Source organism: Callospermophilus lateralis, chromosome 6 (assembly GCF_048772815.1).
Source record: "Callospermophilus lateralis isolate mCalLat2 chromosome 6, mCalLat2.hap1, whole genome shotgun sequence".
NCBI classification, from domain to species: Eukaryota; Metazoa; Chordata; class Mammalia; order Rodentia; family Sciuridae; genus Callospermophilus; species Callospermophilus lateralis.
This window is the reverse complement of record NC_135310.1, coordinates 35,322,883-35,341,922: the sequence shown is the minus strand read 5'-3', so window position 1 is coordinate 35,341,922 and position 19,040 is coordinate 35,322,883. Positions and strand designations below refer to the sequence as shown.

At 35.4% G+C, this 19,040-nt stretch overlaps 1 protein-coding gene across 17 annotated transcripts in view; it reads right to left on the bottom strand.

The window, feature by feature from the left end:
- Positions 1-3,711: 3,711 nt before the first annotated feature.
- The window catches only part of Epb41l2 (erythrocyte membrane protein band 4.1 like 2), a 192,064-nt gene continuing 176,735 nt past the window's right edge, over positions 3,712-19,040 (bottom strand). For all 17 annotated transcript variants that reach the window (XM_076858249.2, XM_076858248.2, XM_076858245.2 and 14 more), the window contains one exon: positions 3,712-4,944. The gene's annotated coding sequence lies outside the window, so the exon portion shown is untranslated. The remainder of the gene's footprint in view (positions 4,945-19,040) is intronic.

The window sequence follows — 19,040 nt, the reverse complement described above, 5'->3', positions numbered from 1 at the left end:
ATGCTTTTTTCAATATCTATTTTATTATTGCTTTTTCCCACATCATAAAGTTCTATTTTATTTTTGAGCTCATACAGACCTAGGTTGATGTTTTTCTGATCAGTTTTATTTTTTGACTGTGGAGTTTTTAACATTGCAATGGAGATTTCACCTAGGTGAAACTACAAGGCCTTTACTATTGTCTTATGTGTTGTATGTTATATGTGCACACTTCTGTTTTGTGTTATATGTCTATATGTGCGTATGTCCATAGATCATATATGAGGAGTGCTCATAAAAAAAAAAATGGATCCAAGTACTTTTTATTATTCACATAATTTTAATGGTTTAATTTAAATTGGGTAAACAGCTGTTAAAAATTATTTTAATATGTGTACAAATAAGCAGGTTAACAAATCTGTTTATTTTCATCTTTCCTTTTCATTATATTTAATAATTCTGTTCAAGATAATGTAAATTGTTCTAAAAAAAAAAATGTTTTCTTAGTACCTGTTAAAATGTTACATTTTTTTTCTTTCTCTCTTTAACATCATTGTCAGAATTCCTATTTTTCATCCCAGTGCCGGTGAAGACAAAGATGAAACCAAACTACAACTTCTTCGATAATTATCACAACAAACTGTATAAACTGATACATCAATGATCTTGGGAGGAAATGGACATATTGATAGATTCCTCCACTTTGAACTGCTTACAAAACTTGCCTGGACTATGTATCACTTGTATGCACTGTGATCTATCTGTTGATACAACAAATTATGGTAATGCTGGCGTATCTTTGCTGATGTGTCACCAGTGATGCAATTTTCCCTAGGAGTTGTCAATTGATTTGGTGTTGTGGCATTTCTGTATCCTCCTCCCTTCTACTAGTGATGGTCTAATTTTGGGGGCCAACAGAGGTGAGACAAAGAACCTCACCCCCCCACTGGCACCAAGGCCAAATCTGGGGGCCAACAGAGGTGAGGCAAAGAACCTCACCCCCCCACTGGTGCATAGGCCTATCCACAAGTATGGCTATATGCTGGACCGGTAGTCAGTGACGGGTATGATCCAATTGCAGTGGTATCAACCTAAGACAGGAGGCTGACGCCTAAAGGTCAGTTTTCCAATGACGGGTAAGAACCATATGTTGAATTGGACAAACCTAACAGGCACGGTCCCTAGCCACATTACTTGTTGCTTAATTAAACAGAAGGGGGGAGATGCTGGGAGCCACAGCCAATTAATATGATGCATGGCATTTTTGATTGAAAGGTGATGCCAGCTAGCCACTGAGATGATGTGATTATGTTAAAAATTACATTCATATGGATACCGGACTCCTGCTGCGGGACTCCTGGAGAGTTCCCATTGGTTGGGAAAGTGCAGTAGGAGGGAATTCCGGGGGAGGCGCTTGTGCTGGAGTTCCGGGAAGAAACCGGCGGAACGCCGCGTGGGTGGATCGGGAAGCTTCCCGGGCACGGACGTGGTATTGGCAGTTTTTTCAAATAAAGTTTGTTCCTGTTTGAGTGGCTCGTGATCTTGTGCCCAGCCAGACAGCGGCAAAACAGAACTAACCTAAAGCTGATAACATTAACTTTCTTTCTCTTGTTGATCACTGGTAATTTGATACTGCCAAAGATGATCTGCAGTGGCTGGGGTTGTAGGTCAGTGGTAGAGCTCTTGCCCAGCACATGTAAGGCATTTGGTTTGCTTCCCAGCACCCCATAAAGAAAAATAAATAAACAAAATTAAGGCATTGTGTTTATCTACAACTAAAAATTTAAAACAAACAAACAACAAAAAAAGATGGTTTGCAAAGACAGAGAGGGACTGCCAATCTGTGGATATTCCATATTCCAATGCTGTATTGTTGATAAAACAGAAAATTGGGCATAGAGAGGCACACATTATGCTCTCTGAAATACTATTTGCGATGACACTTGTAAAAAGCTGAATGCTTATAACTATAATCTGGCCAGGTAACAATTTCTATAATTTTCTAGTAGCAATAGTAAAAATCAAGATCAGATTTCCCTTGAAAACTTATTTGGTTGAAAAAAAAAAATCTCAGATATCAGAACTCGTAACTAATAAACTCTCAGAATTTATGTCAAACATTCTGTAAATCAATTTTCTGATTTGTGTTTATAAAGTTTTCAAACTATGCTCATAAGATTCTTGCTTTCTGGGCTGGGGTTGTGGCTCAGCGGTAGAGCACTTGCCTAGCATGTACGAGGCCCTGGGTTGGATCCTTGTACACCACATAAAATTAAATAAATAAAATAAAGGTATTGTGTCCAACTACAACTAAAAAATGTTAAAAAAAAAAAAAGAGATTCTTGCTTTTTGACCTTATAACTAGCATGTGCTAATCAGAAAAGACCTCTTGAGTTTTTATCAGCATTGAGGCAGTGGCATCTATCCTGACATGGGTGACAAACAGAATGAAGCAAGAACCATATAATCAAAAATTTTATTTATAATTTCAATTAAATAGACTAGGAATTCAGAAATATTCTTTCCACCTTATTAAACTTGTTCAAATCCCTATCTCAAAACCTCGCTGACGTTCCTATTTACTCTATGATTTGGGGCTGTCAAAGTTCAGTTTACCAAGTAAGATCATGACATCCCAAGACATACAAAATATTTAAAAAGACACCTATGCTGATGTCACACATGGGATTATCAAGATTTTTTCCCAAATGGCTCTTTGGGTACTAAGTCCTCAAAGATGCTCTCAGTGGCTCCAGGATGTCAACCTGTCCTTGCTTTCTCAGCTGAGTAAAACTGAGCCCTAAATGAACACAGCACCCTGCATTCCCTAGAGTCCATAGGTACTGTAAAGACAAACTTTCTTTTAATCACTGCTATTATAATTAGATACATGAAAGAATATGGTTCTCAAAACCCCTGGGAAGATCAATCTATGATTTAACTATACTACACATAAAAACTTTCTGATGAGAAATATATTTTCAGAATCATATTTGGTTTCATATTTCTAAGCCTTGGCTTCCTGAGAGGAGTTGTTTTTCTAAGAATTAGAGAGAAAGTGAAAAGGGCCTTCACAATTTCACGATAATTTAGTGGGAACAGATCTCAAAGACAAGTTATGCAAATTATATTTAATGCACTCACTTTAAGTGACTACAAGAGAAATTCTATATAACATTTAAAAAGAAATATACCATTTGTCATTTGCTGTACAGTGTTTAAAAGAAAATTTAACACATCATCTGATGTGCTGGGTGAAATCTTTGCAATAAACCCTCCTAATCAGACTTGGATGCAGCAGCCCACCCCAACCCTAGCAGTTTGGTCTGCCTGATAGGTTGAGGCGGAGTGCACACGAAGTTAAAAAGCACATGAAACAGAGGAGCAGGATTCAGATGGTACAACTAAAACAGTTTCTGAAAGCAAAACAAAACAAAAAAAAATATACAAAGGAAGCAAGCAAAAATATCCCTTGGAGAACTTATAAAAGCTGGGGTACTATTTAAGCAGGCGGAAAGAATCTGGCAAGCTAAACATTAGATTTACAAACTTTCAACATTTCTTTCACCATTTCAAATCAGTGATGCTGGCAGCAGCATCAAAATTACAAAACAGTGGAAAACAGAATTTTAAAATGGTGTATTCTGCAAAATACTAGTAGGACTTCTGATGAAAACATCACTCCCAATTTATTTTTTAAAACCTTTATAATAAAAAAGGAAAAGCAACACATTTAGAGAATAAACAAAACTTTATTTTATAACAGTATTACAGAAAGCAAAATATCATTTAATACAACTTGAAGCTGCTATAAATCTAATCTGGCATCATAACTATACATAGGGTCAAAAGCAAAGGAAGAAATTTTCAATACAGTTAATAAGTCCCTATCAGGTCTCTGGTGTCACCTTTAAATGGTATAGCTTTCTTATAACCAACGCAAACCACCACAGTCCCCTACCCTTCTCTCAGCATCCTCAAACCTGTGTGAATCATCAAACTATCTGAAAGAGATATTTGCTCAATAACAAAAAGTCAGTTTTACACATAGACAAGGAGGTTTAATACAAAGCAAGTGTTCTATCCAAGTGTTCAAATAATGGAAAGTGTTGAAATTTGGAAATGTTAAAAAAGAAAGCACTAAGGTTTTAAGCTGCCTGAATTTTTTAGTAGAAGGGAAGAAACAGATTTCTCTTCTCTTCCCTCCTGTTCTGGAATGCTGTCGAAGAGCATATGTGAGAAGCACTGGCACTGGGGTGCATCTCTGAGCACAGTGCATGGTCAGTGAACTTTATAATTCTCCAGTCTGAAGATTTTCTGACTCTTTACTAAAAGTAAAAAGTCACAAGACTGGAAAGTCAAAAGGGTTCAATATAAAAAAAATCCCCAGTGAAATTCTCAAACATTAGAAAATTTTCCAAGATGTAAGAAATGTTTTTAATCTTATTAATATTTTTCTCATACAGTATATTTACTGCAATCTGAAAATTGTAAATATTTACTGTAAGAATTCAATGGAAAGAATCTGGAAGAAGAAAACCCACTATCTAAATTAGTCACAGAGTTTCCTTTCCGCACAACAGCACCTGTTCAAGTGAACAGCACCGTACCAGCCCAGGCTGGCTTTGTTCACTGTCATTTAAGCAAATGAGTCATGAAAAGCAGGTAGTTGCACACAAAGTAAACGAAACTACTTAATTAAAAAAAAAATAGAAAAAAGAAAGGGAAAAAAAACCAAGAATATTTAGAAGTGGTTATAAAACAAAATATATTAAAAATGCGCGAGAATGGTACAGACCAGAGCTGTTAAGGTAAGGTTTGGTGTTGGCATTTTAATTCTTCAGGCTTCTGGTCACCGTTACCAGCCATAGCACAAATTTGCTGGAATAGTGGTGTGGCATTAAGACTTGGAATGGTCAAATTCTTTAGGTTCATAAAGTTGTATGTTGTTTAGAAGATGACTTTCTAGGAGGAAAAAAAGAAAGAGAGATAAGGTTTAAATATTCCAAAAACAAAATGGAAAAAAATGTTAAGTAATGCTCATCAAGTTTCTAATCAAGTATTCAACTGTCATCCACCAGGATCTATAGTAAATAATGTTTACCAGAAGACCAGCACAAGTGGCTATTCCAAATTTGAGAGCTCTAAAATTCTGGAGAATTGACAAATACTCTACAACTAAAAAATAAGACTGCAGTGCTGAGATTTAACCAACACAAGACAGAGATAATCTGCATATTATACAGCCTCCCATCCACAGTTTTGTTTTCTGTAGTTTGTTACCGATAGTCAACTGTGGTCCAAAAATATTATGTGGAAAATTAAATAAACAGTTCATAACTTTTAAACTCAGGACCATTCTGAGGATGGCATGATGAAATCTCACCCTATTCCCCCCAAACCATGTACCAGCCCTCTGCGCAGCATATACACACTGTACGTGATACCCATCCATTAGTCACTTAAGAGATGTCTCTGTTTTCAGGCTGAGTGTTGCAGCAGAACAGTGCTTGTGTTCAAGAAACCCTTATTTTATTTAAGAAAGGCCAAAAGCACAAGAGCAGTTATGCTGGCAATTCAGATATGCCAAAAAGGAGCCATAAAGCTCTTTCTCTAAGTAAAAAGGTGAAAGGCTAAGAGAGTAACAGTACATATACTCATTTAGTACTATTTGTAGTTTCAGGCATTCATTAGTCTTGGAAAATCTCCCCACTGGGTGAGGGGGGAACACTCTAAGAGAGAAACAAGTGGAGATTTTAAAGCTAGACTGAGAGGTAGAAAGCCAAAGCCCATTTTTACTTTGTTGACATGAACGGAAAAGGTGCTCCAGGTGAAGAGAATGGAAAGAGGCATACAGGTGAAAAGGCACATGGAATTATGATATTAGAATGGGTATAAAAGTGTATGTTCTAGAGAAAACAGGAATGAAAAAAAAATAGGATAGTGAAGCAATGAACATTATTAAATTAAGCTTGGAACAATCAGTGATGGAAGATAAGGTAAATATTAGGTCTATTCTTTAATACTAGACTGAGAAGTGTGGACTCAATCTAATATGAAAACAACAACAAAAAGAATGAATTCAGAAAGAACACCCAGACAAAAAAGACCAGCTGGCAGTCTACTGTAATGATCCACAGCAGAGTACAAAAGCCAGGGAAAGGCAAAAGGCAGATCAAAACACCAAAAAGGGTAAGAAGTTCATACAGGGCATGATAAGTGCAGGAAAGAAAGCTGGAAACGGCTTCCCCTTTGGTTTTGAGGAAGGGTTTGGCAGGGCCTGTTGTATGTTCTGAAAACTCTGCTGTGGCTTCAGGTGGTGAATAGGCTGAAGGCAGTGTAGCATAGGCAGGAGTCTGGGCTGGCTGAAGAAGATGGCAAAGGTCATTTATTTTCACTAGATGGCAGTACCCAGATATGAATGATTACCACTGAGAGGTACACTCAGATTTGGAGAAAAATGCAAGTGTGGTGATTAAGAAGGCAGTATCTGAGAACAGCAGACTTCGAGCCTGGGTAAGGCATTAGCACCAGGAATGTACATTTGGGAGTTGGCATGAAGAGATCTGAGTCAAAACCAACAGACAGAAATAAGTCTTATGACTACAAGGAAAAATGAGACACAATCTTGGGAAATTCTATTATCAAAGGTAAGCAAAAAGATAAAAACAAACAAACAAACACACACAAAAAAAAACAATGGTACACTGTCCTCCTGGAAAAAAAGGTTTTAAGAAGGCAAATATTTTATTTTCAATTTCAGCTTGATTAGGAATTTTGGCAAATGCTAAGTAATTACAGAGGACAGTGGAGAGTGATAATTAATGTTCTTTCCAAAAGGCACTGGTCCCAAAGTCACTTAGAATGTATACTCTTTTGGTTAGATAAAATTAAGGCTGACTGTAATGAAAAATATCCCCATCATTTAGATGTATCACAGATAATATTATAGCATCTTGATTATTCAGGACAGATTGATGAATCAAATTCATTGTTTCCTATCCTGCTGTCTGCCTTAGGCTATTTTATTACTCATTAGCACTTCTGCTTGATTCTAGGCAGGGGGAAATCAATGGAGAAACATAAAAGAGTCTTTTGCTAGGTTAGTTATCATGAAAAGGTGAGGGATTATAAGGAGAAATGGATAAAATTATCACTTAAATTGCATTTGGGCATTATCCAAGACCGTTAGTCATGCTACCTACTCTTGTTCTCCAAGAACTGGTATGTATCTCTGTTTGTTCTGCTTAATAAATATGTATCATTTGTTGGATAGAGCTGACATTTTGCTTAGCTTACATTAGAAAGCAAACCCTTTAACCTGATGAAATAATATTTTGGATATATTAGGTTAATAAAATGTGTTATTACAATGAAAAAAAAAAAAAAACAAAAGAAAAACAATTTCGTGATTAGTTGTCCCTGGAAACCTATAGAGAGAATAAGATTTAGGATTGTCTTCACCATTTTCTCTAAGTTCTGTGTTACTTTATTTCTTGAAATTTGTTTTCAGAAAAAAAAAAAAAGATAAATTTCACTTTGTAATGAGTCATAAATTTGTAAAAGAAAGCTATAATTAAACTTGTTTCAAAGTTATTATAGTAAACTAGGAGTATGTAGTAAATGAAGATAGTTCTTGATCTCAAAAAACCTTCAAAGTTTACTGAGTTAAATATAGAGAAAAAGGCATAGCTACCCACATAAACTTAAATATTTATTTCCATTTACACAAACTACTAGAAAGTATGCTAAATTTTGCTGGTTGTATTATTACAAATTTTAACCTTGATGTGCTTCTCGGATTCCAAATTGCTTTCAGAATCAAAGAAAACTACCTTTAATTTTTGTTATAATGTTCAATGCACTTATTTTCTTATTCTTTAAAAAGAAGTTTAGTGTAACTCTAAATTAATTAAATATAGGTTGAGTGAGAACACTCAGATTTATTATTACTCTGGACAAATAAGTAGTAGCATTAAATGAAGATTTTTTTATATATCCATGTATCTTTTGATTCTTCATGTATTTAAATAAAGAAAGGTGTTCTTAAGTACTAAACGAGCAGTTTTGAATTAAGGAGAAAATATAAAAATGGCATCACTAATGTCATTGGTACAGAAGCATCAGACTTTTTAAATTTTTCTGTCCTTTGGCAGAAATAAGAAATTTAATATGTGACAATTTTTCATAGACTAGATTTTGGATCTAAATGATTAAACACATATTCCTAACTAAACTGAAAACTAGGCACTAGATCTTCACTTAAGAACTATAAAAAGTTTCAAGAACCCTTTTCTTTTCAAGCTTGAATTCTGCCTCATATTTGTAGAGTCCAAACATCTGTACTTTTGTCAATAATAAATTGATAGGTGCTAAATATAAACATTAATTCAAACTACTTTCACTTTTAGAATATGGTAATGTTCCTCTTGAGTTTGCATAAGGTGATAGCTGTTAAGTATATGAATTCTCCTTATGTGTTAGAATTGTGGTCAAGTAAATAAACACCCAGAAGTATACAATGTCAGTAAACACTAAAAACGACTGCAGTCACAATTCTTAGCCTGTGTCCCCCTCTATTGGCCATTGTGAGAATAGGTCAATGTGGCTAAATTTAATTGAATCATAGGTCTTATTCTATGTCCAAATTCTTCCAAGGGTACAGGATGGTTGCATATTTTGCTTAAGTACTCACAGGAGATTCAGAATTCTAATTTATGCAATTTTATTGTATCGTATGGTAGCTTTGTTTTTTTAAAAATTTACTGCCGGCTAGAAATTAAACCCAGGGCCTTGCACATGCCAGGCAAATGCTCAACCACTGAGCTATGTGCCCACTCCCTCATAGTGTACCTGATGAGCAGTGAGGGAAAAGTGAAGTGCAAGACTGGAAGTGCTATGATCTCATCTAAAAAACACAGCTTCATGGTTTCAAGAGACAAGGAGCTCACATATGGAGATTAATCTTTATAGTGCTCTACTCCAGAAATTGATTTAAAAAAGCATTTGACACAAACTACTAGAAATGATGCCTCTAAGTGATAAAGCACAAAGAGAGAAATATCATAAAGATGCAAAAATATTGTTCATCTCCAAAATAATGCAGGAAAATCATGTGAATAATAATGCAAGAAAATGTTTCTTCGAATTAATGAGGATTCAATTACCTTAGAGCAGTAATATAATCAGAGATTTTGAAAACAAAGTATTTATGTAAGACACAATGCAATTATTTCCTAAATAAAAAATGAGTTCCATATGCTCAGGTGTAAACTTCAATTTTAAATATGATATTTTATGAATTTAACAGCTACTTCTGAACTTTAATTTTATTCTTTTGTTTTCAATTTGTATGTTAAGTTTTGAAAAGAATGTCCACTGTTTACATTAGAAAAATCCAAGAGCCCAAAATATAAGCATGTTAAATTTCTCTTTGGTTAACCTAGAAAAATAGTCTATTGTTAAAACATTTATATTACCACTATGATACAGACAGATTGTGATTTCCAAACTTTGAGGGTTGCTGAGACTCTCTTAAGGTGTCACAGAGTCCAAACTATTTCCTTATACATACTAAAATCAACATTTCAGAGCACTGACTTTTTCACCAATGGTGTAACAATGATGAGTTAACCTGCTGGCATCTTGGCATAGGTCAAAGGAGCTAGTATACCACCAATGTACTAAAAGTCATTGTATCCTTCACCAGCACACACTCACAAGAAAGGGAACTCCATTTTCATTTAAGGATGTCCCTGATCAAACATCACTCCCACTACATACAGACACAGGAGGACACCCAGAGGAAAAGTATTTGTATGAATGTTTGAACTGTGAGTTGAAGCTGCTTTTTTTGTTTGTTTGTTTTGTTTTGTTTTTTTCTAAATTAACTCTTTTTACTTGAGAGAATTAAGAGCAGGCTCTGTTATTCAAGTTAGATATTTGGCAGACATTTTCCTGTAAATGAAATGCCTGTCACTTACAAAAACAACTGACAGTATTGGTTGATAATGATGAATTTCAGGCAAAAATTTAGAATTTTGTAAAATAGTGTTCTGACCACTACAAGAGCTTGATAGCATCCCAATATTTAAAAACTCTTCTGATGAGATGAGCGGCAACCACTTATCATTTTACTGTCTCAATCACTTTGCCTTTTTCAGGATGTCATATAGTTGAAATCATATAGTACATTCAGGCTTTTCAGACACGCTTCCTTCACTTAGTGTTGTTGTTTTTTTAAGTTAAAATTTTTAAGCCTCTCAGTTTTGATTTATTATATGGGAAATTTCATATAATATCAATAAAGATAATTTAATATCTTTATTGATATAAACATATTATCTTTATATCAATAAAGATAAAGATAATTCAATATTCAATAAAGATAATTCACATAAAAGCTGTTTGAGATTTTCAATAATTTTTTTAAAATATTTATTTTTTAGTTTTAGGTGGACACAATGTCTTTATTTTTATTTTTTTTAATGTAGTGTTGAGGATCGAACCCAGTGCCCCGCACATGCCAGGCGAGCATGCTACCACTTGACCCCCATCCCCAGCCCTTCAATAATTTTTAATAGGAGTTTAAAGTAGTCCTGAGACAATTACTTTGAGAGCCACTTGCATCAGAAATCTGTAATCCCTATGCTATTGCTATTTTCTTCTTTCAGAGAGATCTGTGTATCTCCTAAATAGAGGGAAAATTTACATCTAGTGACCTTTTCCTTTTCCCTAAGATGAAACACAGCATCTGTTCTACAAGTGATTCAACAAAATACTCCTGCTTCTCCTGGTTTGCTAGAACATATCAATGCTGTTGGGAGTCCCAAATCTCTTCATGAGACCCTCCCCTCCTGTGGGCCCTTTCTGTGCTTCCTATTTAGGCCTCTCAGGACTGGGGTGGCCCTCTTGAGGCCTGCTTTCTCTCAATGAACTGTATATTACATTTATTGGCAGACACCCTAACAATTTGACTTCATAGACAAAATTTACATTAAAAGTTTTCTGGAATCACAAAGTTAAGTATATTTGCATTCAGGAGATTCAATTTCAATGTTTCTCCAAACTCCCACCCCACTCCCCACCCCCCAGTTAAGGCAAGCATTTGTCTTTCACACAGCTGCACCTCTCAGGAGGTTTTCAGAAGCATCTACTTGCCTTCCCTCCTAACTGCTTGGTCCAAGCCTCATTTTGCTTTTAAGCCAGTTTTACGCCTTTGTCTTTGAAAGGTAAGCTGTCAGTTAGCTCATCAGTCCAATCACATGGTTTTTCTTTAAAACTAAGAGTAATTTTTGTTAGAAACCTCATGCTTGATACATTCAAGTCACTCTACTTAAAGAATTATTACCATCCTGCAATTTTAGAATATCCTAATAAAAATGTCAACCATTCCACTTTCAAGAGCAGAAGTTATAAGCAAAAAAAGGTAGGTGAAGTTTGAAGACTAAACCATTTTTCATTCACATTTAAAATCACCGTTTTTCTATTTTCTGAGATGTAGGAAAAAAAAGAAATAATACTTTTTCCTACTTAATTTTTAAACATGAATATTTTATAAAATATTATCTTACTAGTCCATTTAGCTTAATATTAAACCTGCAATCTCAAACATTTTCTGTTCAAAATAAAATTTTCTAAAATCAATCAAGCTTATTTGAAAGATTCCCATAATGAATCCTTTTGCAAAGCCACATGTAGTGCAGACTCAGATTGAGGGTTGCTTTGGGCATTGCCACTTGCTAAGTGGCTTGAACAAAGGACCTTTGTAGGCTTTTTAGGTCTTGGGATCCTCGTTTATCACAGAGGATACTAGGTACTTAGATAATAAGACAGCTCTTAACATAGCCAAGCAGAGTAGGCATTCTATTAGTGTTACCTAATATTACTTACAGATTTTCACATATGATATCTCATTCCTGATTTTGTTCCCAAATTAAATTCAATCAGGTGTCAGTTCAGTTCCTCATTAATAATTTCATGAACCAGTCTAATGGTTTCCTTACATACAATCTAGCAACCTTTCAATCAATCTTACACACTAAATGGTAAATTCATATTACTAAAGGACAGTGATAAAACTGCTACATCTACATCATCCAAGTGTCCTATGCAAAGTCCAATACAAAGCATTGTTTTACTAAGGTACTGGCTTGGAATTAAACACCTGCAACTTGCCTTCAATAAATCTTCCCAGATCTGCTGGGAACTAGACACAGCCCCAATGCAGGATCTATTCTTCCCATTAATTTCCAGCCCATTGTTTTTTCCATACCTCTTTCATCTCTGCCCAGTCTCCGTCTATCCAGATCCTCCTGCCCACTGCTAAGCAAAGGAGCTTTTCTGCTACCTTTTTAGGGACAGTTTTTCTAGTCTGCCTATCAGAAAGTTTCTTCTAATGACGGTTACCACTCTATCTAGGTTCCTCTTCAAACACTTTACCCTAAATGTTATTTGTATGCACATTCCTATACCCCTCTCTCTCTCACACAACTATCATAGTGACTTACATAAGAGGTTCAGGATATGTGTTAATTCCAAGAGTTAGAGTTACAGGGACCAATGTGTAATGTAAGAATAAAGAACAGGGGTTTGGAAAGGAGAAAATACATTGCATTATGTTGTTAGGAAGAAAATACTAATCCCTGTTTTCTTTATTGCTTTTCATTTGCCAATTTTCTTGTTTAAGTGGAAAAATACTGGGTTCATTTTTCTGTTCTTTTGTTGATTTGCTGTCTCTTTGTTATCCCAGGAGAACTCTTACTAGTTTTCCCAAACCTCCGAAGCTTTGACAAAAACTTCTAAGACTGGTTAATATATGGCCAACACTAGTAAGGTATTCTGGTTCACTCTGCTGGGTCACATTTTGTGGGGACTTGATATGAAAGCATTCTACAAAATCTTAAAGATTCTTTTAAATAACAAGTGGACTATGTATAGTCGCACTCCATACTTTATTCTTTTTAAGCTTTTATCAAGGTTAGGTTCATAAGATAAGTAGTGGATAGCAATGAAAAACAGTTCTCTGGGCATCAAATAAAAGCTTCAGAAATAGTAATAATACCTTTGTCTTTTAGCAGAGCATCTTTGAAGCATAGATGAACAGAACTCAACAAAGTTTTATTTTGTCTTAAATAGGGAGGTTGCAAGAATCAACTAATTCATTTCTAGACTCAATTTTCTCACTTATTATCTGAGGAAGCATGAGAAAAAAATCACTTCCCTCATGAAGTTAAATAAATACACAAAACTCTATTAAATAAATATATTAAACACTATTCCATACTGTGTCAGTCTTTTTTCAAACCTAAGAGAAATAAACAATGAGCCACTAATGTAAGCCACGTATGTATTAAAATTTTCCCAGAAGCCACATTTTAAAAATGTATATTTTAATATAGTCTATTTAACTCAATATATCCAAATCATTTCAACAATTAAAAATTAGAGATATTTGACATGTTTCTTCTTACATCTTTGAAATTTGGTATGTATTTTACACATAAAACATATCTCAATTTGGACTAGCCACATGGCAAGTGGGTATTGGCTACTGTACTAGCAGAGCAGGACTAGATTCCTGTTTGTTCTAATGTTAACTGAACCATTTTGATGCACAAAAGTGCCAAGATGATTTTTAAAATAAATATAAACCTCATGAGGAAAGGAGTATCTTATAATACACACATACACACACAGAGAGAGAGTTTGCTACTACATCAAAATTTCTCCACAATTAAAAAAAAAAAAAAAAACTATAGGATATCCAACAGAAAACTTCTTCAGATAAACGCATCTATACATAAACTTTATACCTGGATGGATAGGTAGGTAATATGAATGGGGAGACTGGGAACCAATGACCCCAATCTGAAGGGTTGACAGAACTTTGGGGGCATAGAAAGCACTTCCCAGTCTGAGAGTGACAGCCATTGTAGCCATGAAGGAAATCTGACTCAGTGTTTCAGAGCTTCTGATTTTTCCAAGATTGCTGGATATTTCCCAATATTAAAATAGTGTTAATTCAAATTCTAAAACACACCATTTGGGTAAAAGAAAAAAACACAACAAAACTCCAGATATGGCTAGCACATCTCCAATTTGTCAATTTTGTTTTGCCCCTCTCTCCACTTTTTGGTCCCATTATTAATCCTTAATACTCATAAGTGCAAAATTTGTGACTAAGGGGTTAACAGCTCTAACAAATCTATAAAAAAAAAAAAAGATAATAAGCCTTTGAATAGAAAACTGGACAGAAGGACACAAACTGGCAATTCAAAGAAATGTAAATTATACTTTTATGTGTATGTTTATGTTTAAAATGTGTGAGCACCTGTATTCCAATCTTACTAGTAATAAAAAAAAAATTTTAAATGCAATAGAAAATGTTCTTTCCTCCCAAGTAAAAAATGGGGGAAATCACGCTCTTTTCCAAGCAGAATGATAACAATTTTTTTTAAATGTCTTATACTATTTAGTGCTGGCAAGCATGTGGGGAAACATGCACATCAACTGTTGGTGTGAATCTAGAGATGCAGAAACTTTAAGTAGAGCAATTTGGCAATATGTCAAAAACCCTCTGTGGCTTACCAACTCTAATTTTTAAAAGATATTCTTCCTAGCAAAACAATAAAATTAATATAAAAATATACAAAGACATAATCTTTATACTGTATACATAAATGTTAATAGAAGGATAATCTAAATGTCTACTAATAGAGCTTATTTCACTAAACTATTATGTATCCAATGCAATTTAGCTGTTTTTAAAAAAAATAAAGATAAGGTAATAACCAGGAATAATATCTTCAATGCAGAGTTAAGTGAAAAGCAGGATACATAATACAGCTTACATACACATAAGCACATGAAAAGGGATTATCTACCTCTGGGAGCAGGGACCTATGGGGTCACTTAAATTTTCTACTCTCTCCCTTTTTAAAAATTATAATCTCCCTTGTATTGCCGGGGGGTGGGAGGTGGGGAGGAGAGAGAGAAGGAAAAAAAAAAAAAAAAGCAAATATGGTTTCACTTGGGAAAATAGTCATTAATAATTGTGTCCAAGAGCAAATCATGGGAAATGAGCACCCTGGTGTTGCTATATGCCCAACAGCAGCAGAATTTAGCATGTCTTCTGTTGGGAAGTTTAAATATATTATAACTCTTGGAAAACACCTGCCAGATTTATAAATGTTAAGTTAGAATATCCCACAGCATTCCAGAATGAAAACTGGCTGTGTCTAAAACTCATTAAACCCAAACTTGCTTTTTATTTCAATGTAGAAGTCTTCATTTTGGGTGTGATTAAGCTATATTGAAAACTAAACTGAAATTAAATGCTAATTTCAGATAAGAGACTAGTACAACTAAGAAAATAAGATAAAATAAAAATATAAAATATTCGATATGCCTGAAAACTCCTGGCACCTGAACTGAAAACATTCATCTGGGAGTTAACAGGTCTATGCTTCTCTTTAAAGAACAGGCCAGATATAAATGAGGAGCTTGTGATTGGCTGGAGCATAATTCAGCCAACAAGCCAAGTTGGTTAGACAGCTAATGCTAATTTCCAGTTTGGATTTTTTGAATTCATGTTTTGAAACCCTGAATGTCCCTGACTACTCTGAAACTTTGCTTTGAATACAGTATTGTTTTGTTTCAAGATTAGGACTCACGTATGTATAAATAATACAGAAAGCAACAGTACGAATTTTACAGTTTTCTAGTGTGGATTGTAGACTGGAGCTCAGGGTATACTTAAGAATGTGAGTGGCCAAGTTTTTGTTAATCTTAGTACCAGATCTACCAGCTGCTTGAAACCTAATGCTCTCCCATCTTCTCAGATGGGCACAGGCAGAGCTAACACAGGAAGAAAAGACACCCCCCCCACCATGTTCTCAGGCCAATACAGGACTCCCTCACTACAGCTGACTGAGGCAGTTCTACACTTCTGTTTTACCAATCCAAAACATAGGCTCATCTGATTTCTATGCTGTATTTAATACTTGATCACTCTTCCCTCTTGGAGCTTTCCTGACAGTTTTTATGACCTCCATTTTCCTACCTTCTGCTTGTCTTCCTCTACATCCTATTTCCCAGGCAGCTCTAGATAACACCTGTCAAGCTGAAGGCTCATGAGTACATGACAGGCAGCTCTGGTGACTGCTTAGTAGCTCGTGGTGCCTTCCAGCTCCTGCGCCTCCTGGACCTCTCTACTTAGGATGCTACACATGCACCTCAAACTTAACCACCTCTTGAGTTAACGCTTTTATTTTTATTTGACTTTTATTAAGAGTAGAAAGGTTTCATGGATGGCTCTATAAATTACAAAAAAACTTTTACAACCTGCCACAGAAGCAAACCCTTCTGCAAATGCTGTTACCATCCCCAGTTTGCAGGTAACAACACTGACACACAGAGGAATACCCACCCAGATAACACCATTAGAAGTCCATTTCAGCCCAGAAAACCTGCTCTGCTGTTCCTTCCTAACACTCAGACTATCCAATAAGCTTATCATACTGTGTGTGTGTGTGTGTGTGTGTGTGTGTGTGTGTGTGTGTGTGTAAGATGGGTCCTTGCAAATTGGTTTTCAAGCTTCCTCCAAAATCCTGTGAGAGCTGGTCTCTCCTACAGTATATAGAAAAACAAAACAAAACAAAAAAAAAATCACCTTTGTGTTAAGACAGGTAATAATCAAAGAGAATTAACCATTCTGAACATAATAGTTGAAAAATAAAATCCATGTATTCCATGATTCAAATTACAGAGGCCATCATTAATTCCTTTACTTAAGTCAGACACCTGAGCATGACATGTGATTCTCTGCCTTCCTTATCCCTTCATCTCCATCACCCTCTACAGTTCCCTTAAATCTAGCTACATTGAGTTCCTAGAGGATAGGCTCAATGTTCTTGATATGGCCTCCTCCAACCTGTTCTTCACAGCACTAACTTAAGTGAGAAGCTGTCTCTGACACCCTATTCTGATTTAGAGACCTCTACTTTTATTCCCACAAGAAGCTCAAAACATATACAAAACTTGAACTATTCTGCTACTACTGATTTATTGTCCTTGAGCACAGATTAAAAAAAAATTTTTTTAGTTGTAGATGGACACAATACCTTTATTTTGTGTATTTTTATGTGGTACTGGGATCGAACCCAGCGCATCACACATGCTTGACAAGAGCCCTACTATTGAGCCACAACCCCGGTCCCCAGATCTTATTTGAGATTTCCATGATAAAACAGTAGATGATACCAATGGGCACTCCATTATACATATTTGTATAATTAAAAAGTTAACAAATAAAACAAGTGAACTGAATGAGCTGCCACTCCTCCACCATTACATCTTTCAGCTGTGCATTGCTCTCACATGAAGGGGGCTCAGTTCACTTTCACCTTACATAGTGGTTGCTTCAGAAATTGAGGAGCTCATCTCAAGTCAGAGCCCTAGTAATGCCAACTAAAGCAGAGTCATGAACTCCTTCCTCTCCTGTGGCTCACTCTTTCTGAGACAACAAAGCCCACACCAGCAAGCCTGGACTCTTTCTGATCAGGACTATTTGATAATATCATTGTACTACTATGGTAATATTTTGTCTCCATTTGAGGGTTCATAAATAAATATGCATTTGGGATAAAGTGGCAAGAGGGAATAGTTCTTGAAAGGACTTACAAAGTCACAAAGACTAAATGAACACTCATCTGAAGTGTTTTTTCCTTTTTTTCTTTAAACGGAGTTTTCATTAAATTCCTCACTGCCCTAGAGCTGACCACCACCAGCTGAGAAAGGACAGATAGCCTCTTCCTTGACCATCTTTCTGTATGCTTCCTTTTCCCCAACTTCCAATGCTTGATCAAAAGCTCAGTTACTTCAAAGGGCAAGGTCAGCTCAGCAGGGGAGCTTTACATGCCTTAAAAAGGGAAAGAACAGTAATGTCACAAATAGTTATTCTTCTTTTCTGACTTTCAGATATTGTCCTGGTCCTGCTCTTTGCCTTAGCCTACCTGCTCAGATGGTCACCAGCAAATGAAAAAAATGAACAAATAAAACAAGTGAACTAAATGAGCAGCCAGAGTGAGCTGCAGTGATTAGGAGGTAGAGTTAAAATGACTTTGAGCCACCGAGGTGATTCCTAGTCATTCTTCAGACTTCAAACTCAAACATGTTTCTCGAGTAACAGGTTGAACTCACAGTAGTTTGGTAGTTCAAATTCCTTATTTTGTTCTCTCATAGCACTTTATTTCTTCCAGAGCACATCAAATTTTTAAGTACATTTTGTCTACTTGTTGACATTCATACCTCCCTTTCTGCAGCATATCCTCATCCAGGAAGGGGAAGACCTTTGTTTTGTCTGCCACTGAGTCCTCAACACCCAGGCCATCTTAGTATATTTGGGTACTTGTTAAATATTTTTTAAAAATCTTTCCAACTTTGTTTTCTTGCCTTGTATGTAAATTTACCCTTTCATTTCCTAAATCCATTTGTCAAGGAATCTCATAAAAAAGAGCCTATGCGACAGACAGGTAAACTTCAAAAATTGTGTTTGTGAGTGTGTATGTCCACTGCAAAAAAATAAATATAAAGTACTAGAAACAAACACTGTAAGAAACTCATTTAAAAGTTTATTAAATGCTACAAATGAAGGTGAGAGTATTAGTAATGTTTTTGGGGATCATTCATCATTCCTGATTAAAAAATAAGTAAAATTCATAACAGTGACTAGAGAAAAGATAGCGACTATTCTCATATAACTATTCTCATATTGTATAACCCTCAGGTTTCTTCTTATTTACTGTATCCTTTTAATAAGTACCATAAGTTAGCAAAGGTAGACTTTACTATTCCCCTGATGTGCCCAATGTCAACTAGGTTTGATACCTGGTAAGATTAATATATAGAACTCAGTCTTTAGGTAAGAATGCTCACTTTTCCATATATAAAATCAAATACATTTCAAGAACAAAATCAGCATTCACATGTAACAGAGTGCATTCATTCAAGTGACTGAATATTATACTCTGTGTGGAAAATTGTATTTAAAAATATAAAGA